Source organism: Hylobates moloch, unplaced genomic scaffold (assembly GCF_009828535.3).
Source record: "Hylobates moloch isolate HMO894 unplaced genomic scaffold, HMol_V3 SCAFFOLD_7, whole genome shotgun sequence".
Lineage (NCBI taxonomy): Eukaryota > Metazoa > Chordata > Mammalia > Primates > Hylobatidae > Hylobates > Hylobates moloch.
Window position 1 is genome coordinate 86,055,563 of NW_026652282.1, and position 13,829 is coordinate 86,069,391.

Below are 13,829 nucleotides of genomic sequence, written 5' to 3' on the forward strand. Positions count from 1 at the left end.
CCTCCCGAGTAGCTAGGATTACAGGCATGCACCACCACACCCGGCTACTTTTTGTATTTTTAGTAGAGACGGGGTTTCACCATGTTGGCCATGCTGGTCTCAAACTCCCGATCTCGTGATTTGACCGTCTCAGCCTCCCAAAGTGCTGGGATTACAAGCGTGAGCCACCGAGCCCGGCCCAAACTAAAATACTTTTACAAATGAGTTCAAGCTATTAGAGTAGGTTGTTTCAGGCAAGTTAAACATGACCTGTTATTTTAAATATATATATATAAAATCTTATACTTTTAAATGTTTTGTTTTTCATGCCTTATATGTGTATATTAGAACAGCAGTACATGAATATAATGTCAATATTTAAAGCATGTTTAATATATATATTTTAATACATTTTGTATAATTACACACAGCAAATCTGCTCAAATTTATATATATATAGGGAACAGAAGTGACACATAGTTTTCAGCAACCAAGTCACAGGCTGATGAAGGTATCTCCACATATCTGTTTTCAAATTCTCTCTGTATGGCATATTTCCTTTGAAAGGCACTTACTTTCTCAATGATTGTTAAAAAGGCATATTTCCTTGACAAATCAGCAGAGTAAGAACACCAGAGTCAATCTTTTAAATATTTATTGATATTAGATATTAATAAAACTTTTTTCTTATTTTAAGATTAAAAATTAATACAAATATTAGTTCAAATGGATTATGTTGCAATCACCACAGAGTGCACACACATCTCACATTAGAGGTCATACTGTGTAGAAGTTTCTCCAAGACATTTTGAGGATGGAAATCTCTTTCTAACGTGATAAGTTTTTCAGGCCTCTACCATAACAGGTGGAAGGAATTACCCATTGGTTGACAAAACATTTAAAATATACAACCAATTCAATAACACTGTTTTAAAACTTTTTCTTACAGAAAATTTCAAACATACACAAAAGTAAAGAGCGTCCTTAAATGCAAGGAGCCTCATGTAACCATTACTCAGCTTCAGTAATGATCAATATTGAGTAACACTTTAAAATGAGTTTGTATTCTATTGATGTCCACACAGATGAAGACATACCATTCGTTCATTTTACTGACAATCCTTGGTGTTCAGATGGATGCGGGGCGGGAGACTCCTTGCAGCAACACCTGCATTTTCTACTCTACCCTCAAGAGGACAGAGGACAAAGCTTGGGGATTGCTCTACTTTAGAGTCTAAAACATCTTCCTGATTTATGCCAGACCAATAGGTAGCAACACATTACTTGAATTGCTTCACAGTGGCCATCTTGGAATTATTTTTACTAAATTGCTCTGTTTTGTGATGTCAGTGACCTATATTAAGGACCATTTTTTAAGAGCCGTCCTATGCAACAGTGGCTATGTTTACTATGGTCATGTTTTTGTGGGTGTCATTCATTATACTATATTTATACAGAAGGCTACAGGGGACATATTTCTCTTCCGTCTAGTATCAAAACTAGTTGTGCTTTATTTGAGTGTTGAAGTAAGAGCAGACTATTATTATGATTCCTGATGTTTTGTTTTGGATTTCTTTTGGTGGGTGGGCAGAACACATTCATTGCTTTAGTAATTTAATCTTGCTGAGTTTTTGAAACCAAGTAAAGTTTCCAAAACCACCTCTGACTTTGTTGGGTTCTTTTTCTTTCTCTTTCCCCTCTCATTTCTGTGGAAGTGTGAAAGGTGGTCAGAATTGAAAGAAGAAGAAAGAAAACAGTTCTAGGTCTCTTCTTCCCTCACCCTCATTTCAAACTCTAGCATTCAGAAAACCTTAACACACTGGACTTAGATGTGGTTTTGTCAGTAAGTTAATAGATGGAGTCGAGTATGGTGAATTAACATCTTCTCTCAATCAGATCTGTATACTCCAGCCCTAATAAGAATTCTAAGCTCTTTACTCATTTTAATATATCTGCGTGAGAGAGCTTGTTTGGCAAAAACTTGGAGAAATAGGTATAAATTTGACTTTAAATGGCTCCATGTTGAAAGCTTTTACCTTCACAGGTAAGAAAGGCTTTTGATATCGTTCACTATCTTTTTTCCCCACAGTAAAAGCCTAGGGTAGCTCATTTCCAGGGCTGTTTTCAACATGCTGGGACAACTCCAATTGTTTCAAAGAGTACTAGGAAAATGATACAAATAAGATTTTAATGCAGTTCAATTTTAAATACATATACCATACACCTTTAGGAAAACAGAATGAGATAAACTAAAATAAAAGAAGTGATAGTTTTCAATTCTAAAGTATTTGGGGATTATTGCTTTAAAACAGGGTTACCAACAAGCATAGATCCATTGTAAGCTCTGCCTCATTCTCTCCCCTTCTGTCTTCCTGGGCTTACAGTGGAGTACGATGATGTCTCCAGGACTGGGTTTTCTGTTACTGTGGACACTCATGACCTCTCCTCCACAGTGTTCCAGTGTTCCAGCACCCCATTCTCCTAGTCTGAGTAACTATCTTGTTTACCATTTATAGTAGGGTTGTCCTCACTTCAGATCACTTTACACTTATTGCTCCAGTCCCCTCCTAGGAGTGTGGCTGCTAGGCTCCTATCATTTGGTCCCACCACCTTCCCAGGTATACTGTTCCTGCCAAGTGGTGACAGGCCTCCTAAAGACCACGGCCTGATGTTCTCTAGGTTTGTTTGTCATTGGGCCTAGCATCTGCACTCTGTCCACCTTACTGAGTGTGAATAAATTATTGTTTCACCAGAAGATCCTGAGATCCTGGAACTGACAACCTGGGAATCTAACAATGGCAAACAAGATGACTTTGCTTATGTACCAGCATTGTTGTTTGTACTTTGCAGATATTAACTCATAAAAGCCTCATAACAATCCAGAGTTGAGCACTATTATTATCATCATTCTAATGTTAAAGATTAAGCAACTGAGGCACAGATAGATTAAGTGCGTTACCCAAAGTTACAGGCTGGTAAGTGGTAGAACTATGTTTTAAACTTAGGTAGCCACATTCCAGAGTCTCTTTACTTAACCACTGCTCTATGGTTCTCCCAGCACAGAGAAACATCCTATCACAGGGGAGGACGTCTTTAAAATGAAAGAAAACGTTTTATATAACAAACTGTCCTGTTTGTTGTCCTGGGAGAGGGGCATGTCAAGGACAAAATGAGATTAATGAGAACAGAACACTGAGGGCCAGAAGAGGCTAATCAGAACTTGGAACACCTAGTCTCTACCATGAGGAGAGTCAATGCCACTGTGCAAATTATGTAACCACTAAATACAGAACAAATTTTATCAAGAAATTAACAGTTAAAAAGTACATAATACATAAACACCAGTGGATAACTTACGAAGATACCAGCATGTTTAAGGACAATATTAAATAGATCAAAGTGGGTGCCTGAGGTGAGAGAAGAAAATAGGGGTAGGGATGATAGAAGAAGAAAGAGAGACAGAGAGGGAGAGAGACAGACAGAGAGAGAGAGAGAGAGAGAGAGGTGGGGGTGAAGATAGAGAGAGAGGGACCTTGCCTGAAATGATAATGAAAATATACTAAGAAAACTCAGAAATATGATCAACTCAATTCTCAGCCACCTGAGGTCCAAATTAAACAAACGAATGATTGCCCTGGAATGGCATCCTTTGCTCTTGAGGGCACTGATAATTTTTCTAGTTGGATACATACAGTTTCTGATACATCTTAAGGGTAAGCAGGACTACAGTTTAGGAAGTGGCTACATAGGAATGAACCTTGATGTAGCCTTTGCTTTACTGGGAAATGACTAGGTTATTCTTTGCCTCTACTTTTCTTTGCAGTTACATGTGAAAATAAACTCATATCACCGGCTATCAGTGTATGATAGGTTACTTTTTTACAACTTTATGGTTATATAATTCATACACAATTGGCCCATTTAAAGTGTGCAATCCAATGAGTTTTATTAATAGTATGCTCACAGAGTTGTGGGACTACGACCACAACCAATCTTAGAACATTTTCATCACCCCCAAATGAAGATCCATACCCACTAGCAATGATTCCCTATTCTTTCACCCCCACACCCCCAACACTAGGCAATCACCTTCTGTCTCTGTGGATTTGTCTGTTCTGGGCAGTTCATATAAACAGCATTCATATACTATGTGGTCTTTTGTGACTGGCTTCCTTCCCTTAACATAATATTTTTGAGGTTCATTCGTGTTGTAGCATGTATCAATACTTTGTTCTATTTTATTGCCAAATAATATATATTTCAATTGCTGAATAATATATATTCGATTTTATGGGTATGACACATTTTGTTTATCTATTCTTAATTAATGAGCATTTGGGGTTTACCTATTTCTTTGCTATTATAATAGTGCTGCAACAAACATTCCTGTACAAGTTTTTGTGTGAACATATGTTTTCAATTCTAATGTATTTATGCCTAGGAGTAGAATTGCTGAGACACATGATAATTTTATGTTTAACTTTTTGAGGAACTGTCAGACTGTTTTCCACAGTGACTGCAACATTCTACATTTCCAGCAACAATGTATGAAGGTTGTAATTTCTCCACATCCTTGTCAACACTTGTTATTATCTGGCTTTTTAATTATAGCCATCCTACTGGATATGAAGTGAAATCTCATTATGGTTTTGTTTTGCATTTCCCTGATGACTAATGATGTTAAACATCTTTTCATGTACTTATGGTCCATTTGTATATCTTTAGAGAAATGTCTATGAGATATTTTGCCAATTTTAAAATTGTCTATTATTGTGTTATGAGTACTTTACATATTTTTATTTACTTATTTATTTTTGAGACTGAGTCTCACTCTGTTGCCCAGGCTGGAGTGCAGTGGCATGATCTCAGCTCACTGCAACTTCCGACTCCCTGGTTCAGGTAATTCTCCTGCCTCAGCTTCCTGAGTAGATGGGATTACAGGCACGTCCCACCATGCCCAGCTAATTTTTGTATTTTTAGTAGAGGTGGAGTTTTACCATGTTGGCCAGGATGGCCTCGATCTCCTCATGTTGTGATCCACTCGCCTCAGACTCCCAAAGTGCTGGTATTACAGGCGTGAGCCACCGCGTTTGGCCTACTTTACATATTTTAGCTACCAGTTCCTTGTCAGATACATGATTTTCAAATATTTTCTCCCATTCTGTGTGTTGTCTTAACTTTCTTGATGGTGGCTTTGAAGCAAAAAAGTATTTAACTTAGATGAAGTCAAATTTATCTATTTTTTCTTTTGTTGCTCTTGTTTTTGCTATCATATCTAAGAAATCATTGCCTAATCTAAGGTCACACAGATTTTCATCTATGTTTTCTTCTAAGAGTTTTATAGTTTTAACACTTACCTTCACATCTATAATTCATTTTGAGTTAATTTTTGTTTATACTGTGAGGCAGGAGTCCAATTTCATTGTTTTCCATGTGGATATTTAGGCATCCCAGCACATTTGTTGAAAAGATTATTCTTTCCCCCATTAAATTATCCTGGCAGTCTTTTTGAAAATAGATTGATCATAAATTTAAGGGTTTATATATATATATATTTTTTATTATACTTTAGGTTTTAGGGTACATGTGCACAATGTGCAGGTTTGTTACATATGTATCCATGTGCCGTGTTGGTTTGCTGCACCCATTAACTCGTCATTTAGCATTAGGTATATCTCCTAATGCTGTCCCTCCCCCCTCCCAAATTTAAGGGTTTATTTCTGGGTTCTCAATTCTATCCCATTGACCTATGTGTCTATTATTATGTCATTACTACACTGTCTTGATTACTGTAGTTTTGTAGTAAGTTTTGAAATCAACAAATGTGAGTCCTCCAACTTTATTCTTTTCCAAGTTTGTATTAGCTATTCTGAGCTCTTTGCACTTCCATATCAATTTCAACATCAATTTCAGCATCAGCTTGTCAGTTTTTGCAAACAAAACAAAACAGCTTGGATTTTGCCAGGGATTATATTGATTCTATAGATCAATTTGGGGAATATTGCCACCTTAACAATATTGAGCCTTTCAATTCATGAAAACAGGACACCTTTCTGTTTATTTAGGTCTTATTTAACTTATTTCAATGAAGTTTTGTCATTTTCTGTGCACAACTCTTGCACTTTTTTGTTAATTTTTTAATAAATATTTTTGATGCTATTATAAATGAAATTATATTTTTAATTTTCTTTTTGGATTGCTTATTGCTAATTTATAGAAATATGACTGATTTTTGTGTGTTGATCTTGTGTCCCGCTGAACTCATTTATTAGCTCTAATAGATTTTTGGGGCTTCTTTACAATTTTTTAATACATAAAATCATATCATCTGTGAATAGAGATTATCTTACATCTTCCTTTCCACTTTGGAGGCCTCTTGTTTATTGCCTCTGCCTAATTGACCTGGTTAGAACTTCCATTACAATGTTAAATAAAAGTGGAGAGAGTGGACATCTTGTCTTTTTCTTGATCATAAAAGGAAAGCTTGCAGTCTTTCCCCATTAAGTAGAATGTTAACTGCAGATTTTTCATAAGTGCCCTTTATGAGGTTAAGGAAATTCCCTGTATTCCTAGTCTGTTGAGTGTTTTCTTTTATCAAGAAAGGGTGTTCAATTTTGTCATCTATTAAGATGATTATACATTTTTTCCTCTTATTCTAATAATATGGTGTATTCTATTGACTGACTTTCATACGTGAACCAGGTTTGCATTTCTGGGGTAAGTCCTAGTTGGTCATGGTGTATGATCCTTTTTATATGTTGCCTGACTCAGTTTTCTACTACTTTATTGAGGATGTTTGCATCTATATTTGTAAAGGTTATTGGTGTGTATTTTTCTTTTCTCGTTTTCTTTTTTACCTGGCTTTGGTATCAGGAGAGTAATGGTCTCATAGAATGAGTTGGGAAATGTTCCCTCTATTTTTGGAAGAATTTGTGAAGAACTGGTGTTAATCGTTTTTTTAAAAGCCTGGTGGAATTCACCAGTTAAGCTGTCTGGTCCTGGACTTTGTGGGAGGTTTTTCTCATTGTTAATTTAATCTCTAAAATTTTCTGTTTCTTCTTCAGTCAGGCTTGACAGTGTGTGCCTTTCTAGAAATGTGTTTATTTCATCTAAATTATTTAATTTGTTTACTAGGTTTTTTTAAAAAATAGTTTTCTTTATAATTAAAAAAATTCTTTAAGGTGATACTTTATTTCTGATTTTTGTAAGTCAACTCTTGTCTCTTTTCTTGGTAGGTCTAGCTAAATTTTGTTGATCTTTTCAAAGAACCAACTTTTGATTTTGTTGATTTTCTCTATTGTTTTTCTATTCTCTATTTCATTTGTTTACCTCTAATCTTTTTGTTTGATTGCTTTTGAGAAACAGAGTCTCACTCTGTCACCCAGGCTAGAGTACAGTGGTGCAATCAGAGCTCACTGAAACCTTGAACTCCTGGACTCAAGTAATTTTCTCACCTTAGCCTCCCAAGTAGCTGGGATTACAAGTGTGACTCACTGCACCCAGCTCTAATCTTTGTTATTTACTTCTTTCTGCTTGCTTTGGATTTAGTTTACTCTTCTTTTCCTAGTTTTAAGATGGAAAGTTGGTTATTGATTTGAGATCTTTCTTCCTTTTAAATGTAGGTGTTTACAGATACAGTATAAATTTCCTCTAAGCACTGCTTTTCCTGTATTCGGTAAGTTTAGTCAGGTTGTAATTTCATTTTTATTCATCTCAAGGTATTTTCTAGTTTTTCACGTGATTTATCCTTTTATCTGTTGGTTATTTATGTGGGTGTTAATTTCCACATATTTGTGAATTTCCCAAATTTCCTTCAGTTGTTGATTTCTAATTTCATTGTACCATGATCAGAGAATATTCTTTAGATAATGTAAGTCTTTTAAAGTTTATTGAGACTTTTGCTATAGCTTAACATATAATCTATCCTGGATAATGTTCATTCTGCACCAGAGAAGAATATGTATACTGCTGTTTGGGGGTGGAGTTTTCTGTAGATGCCTGTTAGGTCTGGTTGGTATATAGGTTATTCAAGTCTTTTCTTGGTTGTTTAGTTGCCTAGTTTTTCTACTCATTTCAAGTAAGATATTGAAGTCTTTAACTATTATTATTATTGAATTGTCTATTTCTCCCTTCCATTCTACCAGCTTTTTGCATTATGTATTTTGGGGCTCTATTGTTAGGTGCATATATGGGATAGATTTTTGAAGGTTGTTCAACTTGTTTATCTAAGGTGATAAAAGAATGTACTCAGACCTCAGGAAGAGATTTAACCAGATCTCTTCACGTTAGTCTGAAGGCTAAGATGGAAAAACATTGACTATTTGATAATATAGTTACGTGGGCCTTAGCAAATAAGTTCTTGAGGAAGGAAAATTAAAAGATGGGGCAGGGAGGGGGCGGTCCTCGTGGCCCAAAGCCTGCCTTATCTTCCACATGCCAGGACATAGGCTGTCACTAGATTCCATGCTGGTGGGAAGAGCAGCTCATGGTTGCATTTTACTGTTTGATGTTCCAAACACTCCTAAAATTACATATTTTAAGAGAGAAATTAACAAATGAGAGTTTGCTTAGAAGTGCTCAGAAACCAAAGAATCATTCTAGGCTCTTCCTTCATGATACATACCTAGTTCTGTCTGTCCTACCTTTTTCCTGTTATTATAACTGAAATCTGAATGATTGAAACAGCCTCATCTCTGCTCCTCCTGCCCCTCTCCTAGTCCCAAGTCTGATCTATCTCCTCACTGTGGTCAGACTACTCTTTAAAAAGGCAATTCTGATCTCCAATCACTTTTCTGTTCAAAACTTTTTACTGAAAGCAAGCACAGTCAGTGATTCCTGTGGGGCTTTCCTCCTCTTCACCTCTCTCTACTGCTATCTCTCCAGCCGCCACTCCTCCCATAATAAGAAGCAGACCTTCCCTGCCTCTCCCACTGTCAAGGGACTCTTCTCTGAAAGAATAACATTCCCTGGGCTTCTTCACTGAATTATTCATCTTTGATGCCTTGGTATGGCAAAACTGCTCATTAGAAGCCCTGGTTGGGAGTGACCTACTCAGCCCAGCCCTCACAACTAGACAGAGAGAAGCCAAGGAGAGGAAGAGATGCAGTGGCAGGGGTGGGAGGCTCCCCCAAACGGGCTGTGACAGGAAGTCCCCAAAACCCAGGGACTTGGGAAGCTGAACGGCACCTCTAGAGACTCATGGCCCTGGGGTGACCATGGTGCTCATCTGGGCTGTCATCTTTCTCCACAGCTGTGGTCAAACCCAGAGTCCTGTTTCCACCATTGATTCCCAGTCCTGGAATCTTCTGAGCACTGAGCAGTCATAGAAAATCCAGTCACGGGATGGAAGAGACCTCAGCTTTCTGTCTAGGTCATTGGGACTTTGCGTGGCTGTGTAAAATGGGACGAATTATCCCTATTGTACCTTAAGCGACTGAGGCCATATCAGGAGGAGAGCCAGAGTGGGGGAGAGAAGACCGCTAGCTAGTTCTAGCTCCAGTATTAACTGGCTGTGTGACCCCAGAGATATTGCTTGCCTTCTCTTTGAGTCTTTGTTTGCTGGTACACAGAAGGCAACACACATGCTGCTGCCATGAAGACCATGGGCTCTGCTGCCAGGCTGCCGGCCTCTGCTTCTTCCAAGATATGTAACCCTGAAAAACCATTTAGCTTGACAAAGCCTTAGTCTCCTCATCTGTAAAATGGGGGCAACAACAGTACCTACCTCAAACGATTGTTGAAAATGCACGTAAAACACTCAGCACATGGCCTTAATAAACACCCAATAAATGTCAGTTACTGGTCTCTCATCAGAGAGCCTCGTTCTCCAGAGCTTGGTTTGTTGAGCTGTAAACTGTCAGGTCTGTCTTTCTGGAAGGAACGTGACATTCTGGCCATATCATCTCCCAGAAGAGGCTGTTTGCAGGTAGCCTGAGCCATCCCTTCAGAATATGTTTAGATCGATACACATCTCACGTGATGCCATGCAAAGGCACGTGACCCACCCCTCGTTTTCTCTGCACCCTTGAAAACACTGCCTTGGAGCCCAGTGCTCATGAGCTTTAGAAGGCACCTTCTCATGATTCTGTACACAGCAGCTGTAAGAGAAACTCTGAGGGCCCACTCTCAGGGAGACAGGAAGGCTGGGGAGCCAGAGGCCAGGTGAGCTGGGGCCAGGGCAAGAGTGTCAGTAAGAAATGGGGCCCCCTTCCCCCTGGGCTTCAGGGATCCAGCTAACTGTTGCTTTTGTTTATTCAGTAAGTCAGAGACTATTGTGGAGGCACAACTTCTCAGTAGTTCCTAGGGTTACTTCCTTCTGGGGGGAGCAACAAGGATATGACAGACTCTGGGAAAATTTCTTCCAGGCCGGAGCTGCTTGCTACTGTTTGCTTCTGCCCCTTCCACTGTCTGATGCCTAAACCCTGCTTTGCTTAAAACCAAACCTTTCCTTTTTTTGCATCTCAGGTTTCATTACTTCCCCATCCTTAACTCTCTGCGTCCTCCAAACTACAGTGTTAAAACCGTGGCCCCAGATTGCCTTTAGCAATTTGCTTAGCTTCTCAGTTCCTCAGGTTTTTTTTTAAATTTTTTTGAGGCAGAATATTGCTCTGTCACCCAGGCTGGAGTGCAGTGGTGTGATACACCTCCTGGGTTCAAGTGTTTATCTTGCTTCAGCCTCCTGAGTAGCTGGGATTACAGGCATATGCCACCACGCCTGGCTAATTTTTGTATTTTTAGTAGAGATGCGGTTTCACCATGATGGCCAGGATGGTCTCGATCTCCTCATCTCGTGATCCAGCTGCCTTGGCCTCCCAAAGTGCTGGGATTACAGACTTGAGCCAGCACGTCCAGCCTCAGTTTTATTATCTATAAAAGAAGGGATTGGATCAAAGCACCTTAGAGTCTGTTCCAACATTTGACCTAAAATGGCACATATATCACCATATTTTCTGCACCTCACCCCTAAACTGGACTCAACCTTCCTTTTTTAGAATTTTTCTAAAAAACCTGTTTGTTTTAAAGAGACCTTTTTGCATCTATTAAATACTGCAATCTGTCGCCAATGATATCACAGGAACTGTTTTTTTGTTTTAGTTTTTGTTTGTTTGTTTTTGAGACAGAGTCTTGCTCTGTCACCGGGCTGGAGGGCAGTGGTGTGATCTTGGCGCACTGCAACCTCTGTCTTATTCACGCCTAACAATATTAACCTTAAATGTAAATGGGCTAAATGCCCCAATTAAAAGACAAAGACTGGCAAATTGGATAAAGAGTCAAGACCCATCAGTGTGCTGTATTCAGGAGACCCATCTCATGTGCAAAGGCACACATAAGCTCAAAATAAAGGGATGGAGGAAGATCTACCATGCAAATGGAAAGCAAAACAAAATCAGGGGTTGCAATCCTGGTCTCTGATAAAACAGACTTTAAACCAACAAGGATCAAAAGAGACAAAGAAGGCCATTACATATGGTAAAGGGATCAATTCAACAAGAAGAGCTAACTATCCTAAATACATATGCATCCAATACAGGAGCACCCACATTCATAAAGCAAGTTCTAAGAGACCTACAAAGAGACTTAGACTCCCACACAATAATAATGGGAGACTTTAACACCCAATTGTCAATATTAGACAGATCAATGAGACAGAAAATTAACAAGGATATTCAGGACTTGAACTCAGCTCTGGACCAAGCAGACCTAATAGACATTTGCAGAACTCTCCACCCCAAATCAACAGAATATACATTCTTCCAGCACCACATCACACTTATTCTAAAATTGACCACATAATTGGAAGTAAAAGACTCCCCAGCAAATGTAAAAGAACAGAAATTACAACAAACTGTCTCTCAGACCACAGTGCAATCAAATTAGAACTCAGGATTAAGAATCTCACTCGAAACTGCACAACTACATGGAAACTGAACAACCTGCTCCTGAATGACTACTGGGTAAATAATGAAATGAAAGCAGAGATAAAGATGTTCTTTGAAACCAATAAGCACAAAGGCACAACATACCAGAATCTCTGGGACACATTTAAAGCAGTGTTTAGAGGGAAATTTATAGCACTAAATGCCCACAAGAGAAAGCAGGAGAGATCTAAAATCGACACCCTAACATCACAATTAAAAGAACTAGAAAAGCAAGAGCAAACACATTCAAAAGCTAGCAGAAGACAAGAAATAACTAAGATCAGATCAGAACTGAAGAAGATAGAGACACAAAAAACCCTTAAAAAAATCAGTGAATCCAGGAGGTGTTTTTTTTTGAAAAGACCAACAAAATAGATAGACTGCTAGCAAGATTAATAAAGAAGAAAAGAGAGAAGAATTAAATAGATGCAATAAAAATGATAAATGGGATATCACCACTGATCCCACAGAAATACAAACTACCATCAGAGAATACTATAACACGTCTATGCAAATTAACTAGAATATCTAGAAGAAATGGATAAATTCCTGGACACATACACCCTCCCAAGACAAACCACAAAGAAGTTGAATCTCTGAATAGACCAATAACAGGTTCTGAAATTGAGACAATAATTAATAGCCTACCAACCAAAAAAAAGTCCAAGACCAGATGGATTCACAGCCGAATTCTACCAGAGGTACAAAGGGGAGCTGGCACCATTCCTTCTGAAACTATTACAAACAATAGAAAAAGAGGGAATCCTCCCTAACTCATTTTATGAGGCCAGCATCATCGTGATACCAAATCCTGGCAGAGACACAACAAAAAAAGAGAATTTTAGGCCAGTATCCCTGATAAACATTGATGCGAAAATCCTCAATAAAATACTGGCAAACCGAATCCAGCAGCATATCAAAAAGCTTATCCTCCACAATCAAGTTGGCTTCATCCCTGGGATGCAAGGCTGGTTCAACATACGCAAATCAATAAATGTAACCCATCACATAAACAGAACCAACAATAAAAACCACATGATTATCTCCACAGATGCAGAAAAGGCCTTTGACAAAATTCAACAGCATTTCATGCTAAAAACTCTCAATATCGATGGAACGTATCCCAAAATAATAGGAGCTATTTATGACAAACCCACAGCCAATATCATACTGAATGGGCAAAAACAGGAAGCATTCCCTTGGAAAACCAGCACAAGACAAGGATGCCCTCTCTCACCACTCCTATTCAACACAGTATTAGACGTTCTGGCCAGGGCAATCAGGCAATAGAAAGCAATACAGAGTATTCAAATAGGAAGAGAGGAAGTCAAATTGTCTCTGTTTGCAGATGACACGATTGTATATTTAGAAAACCCCATTGTCTCAGCCAAAAATCCCCTCAAGCTGATAAGCAACTTCAGCAAAGTCTCAGGATACAAAATCAATGTGCAAAAATCACAAGCATTCCTATACACCAATAACAGACAAACAGACAGCCAAATCATGAGTGAACTCCCATTCACTATTGCTACAAAGAGAATACAATGCCTAGGAATACAACTTACACAGGATGTGAAGGACCCCTTCAAGGAGAACTACAAACCACTGCTCAAGGAAATAAGAGAGGACACAAACAAATGGAAAAACATTCCACGCACATGGATAGGAAGAATCAAAATCGTGAAAATGACCTTACTGCCCAAAGTAATTTATAGATTCGATGCTATCCCCATCAAGCTACCAGTGACTTTCTTCACAGAGTTGGAAAAAACTACTTTATACTTCATATGGAACCAAAAAAGAGCTCGCATAGCTAAGACAATCCTGGGCAAGACGAACAAAGCTGGAGGCATCAAGCTACCTGACTTCAAACTTTACTACAAGGCTACAGTAACTAAAACAGCATGGTACTGGTACCAAAACAGATATATA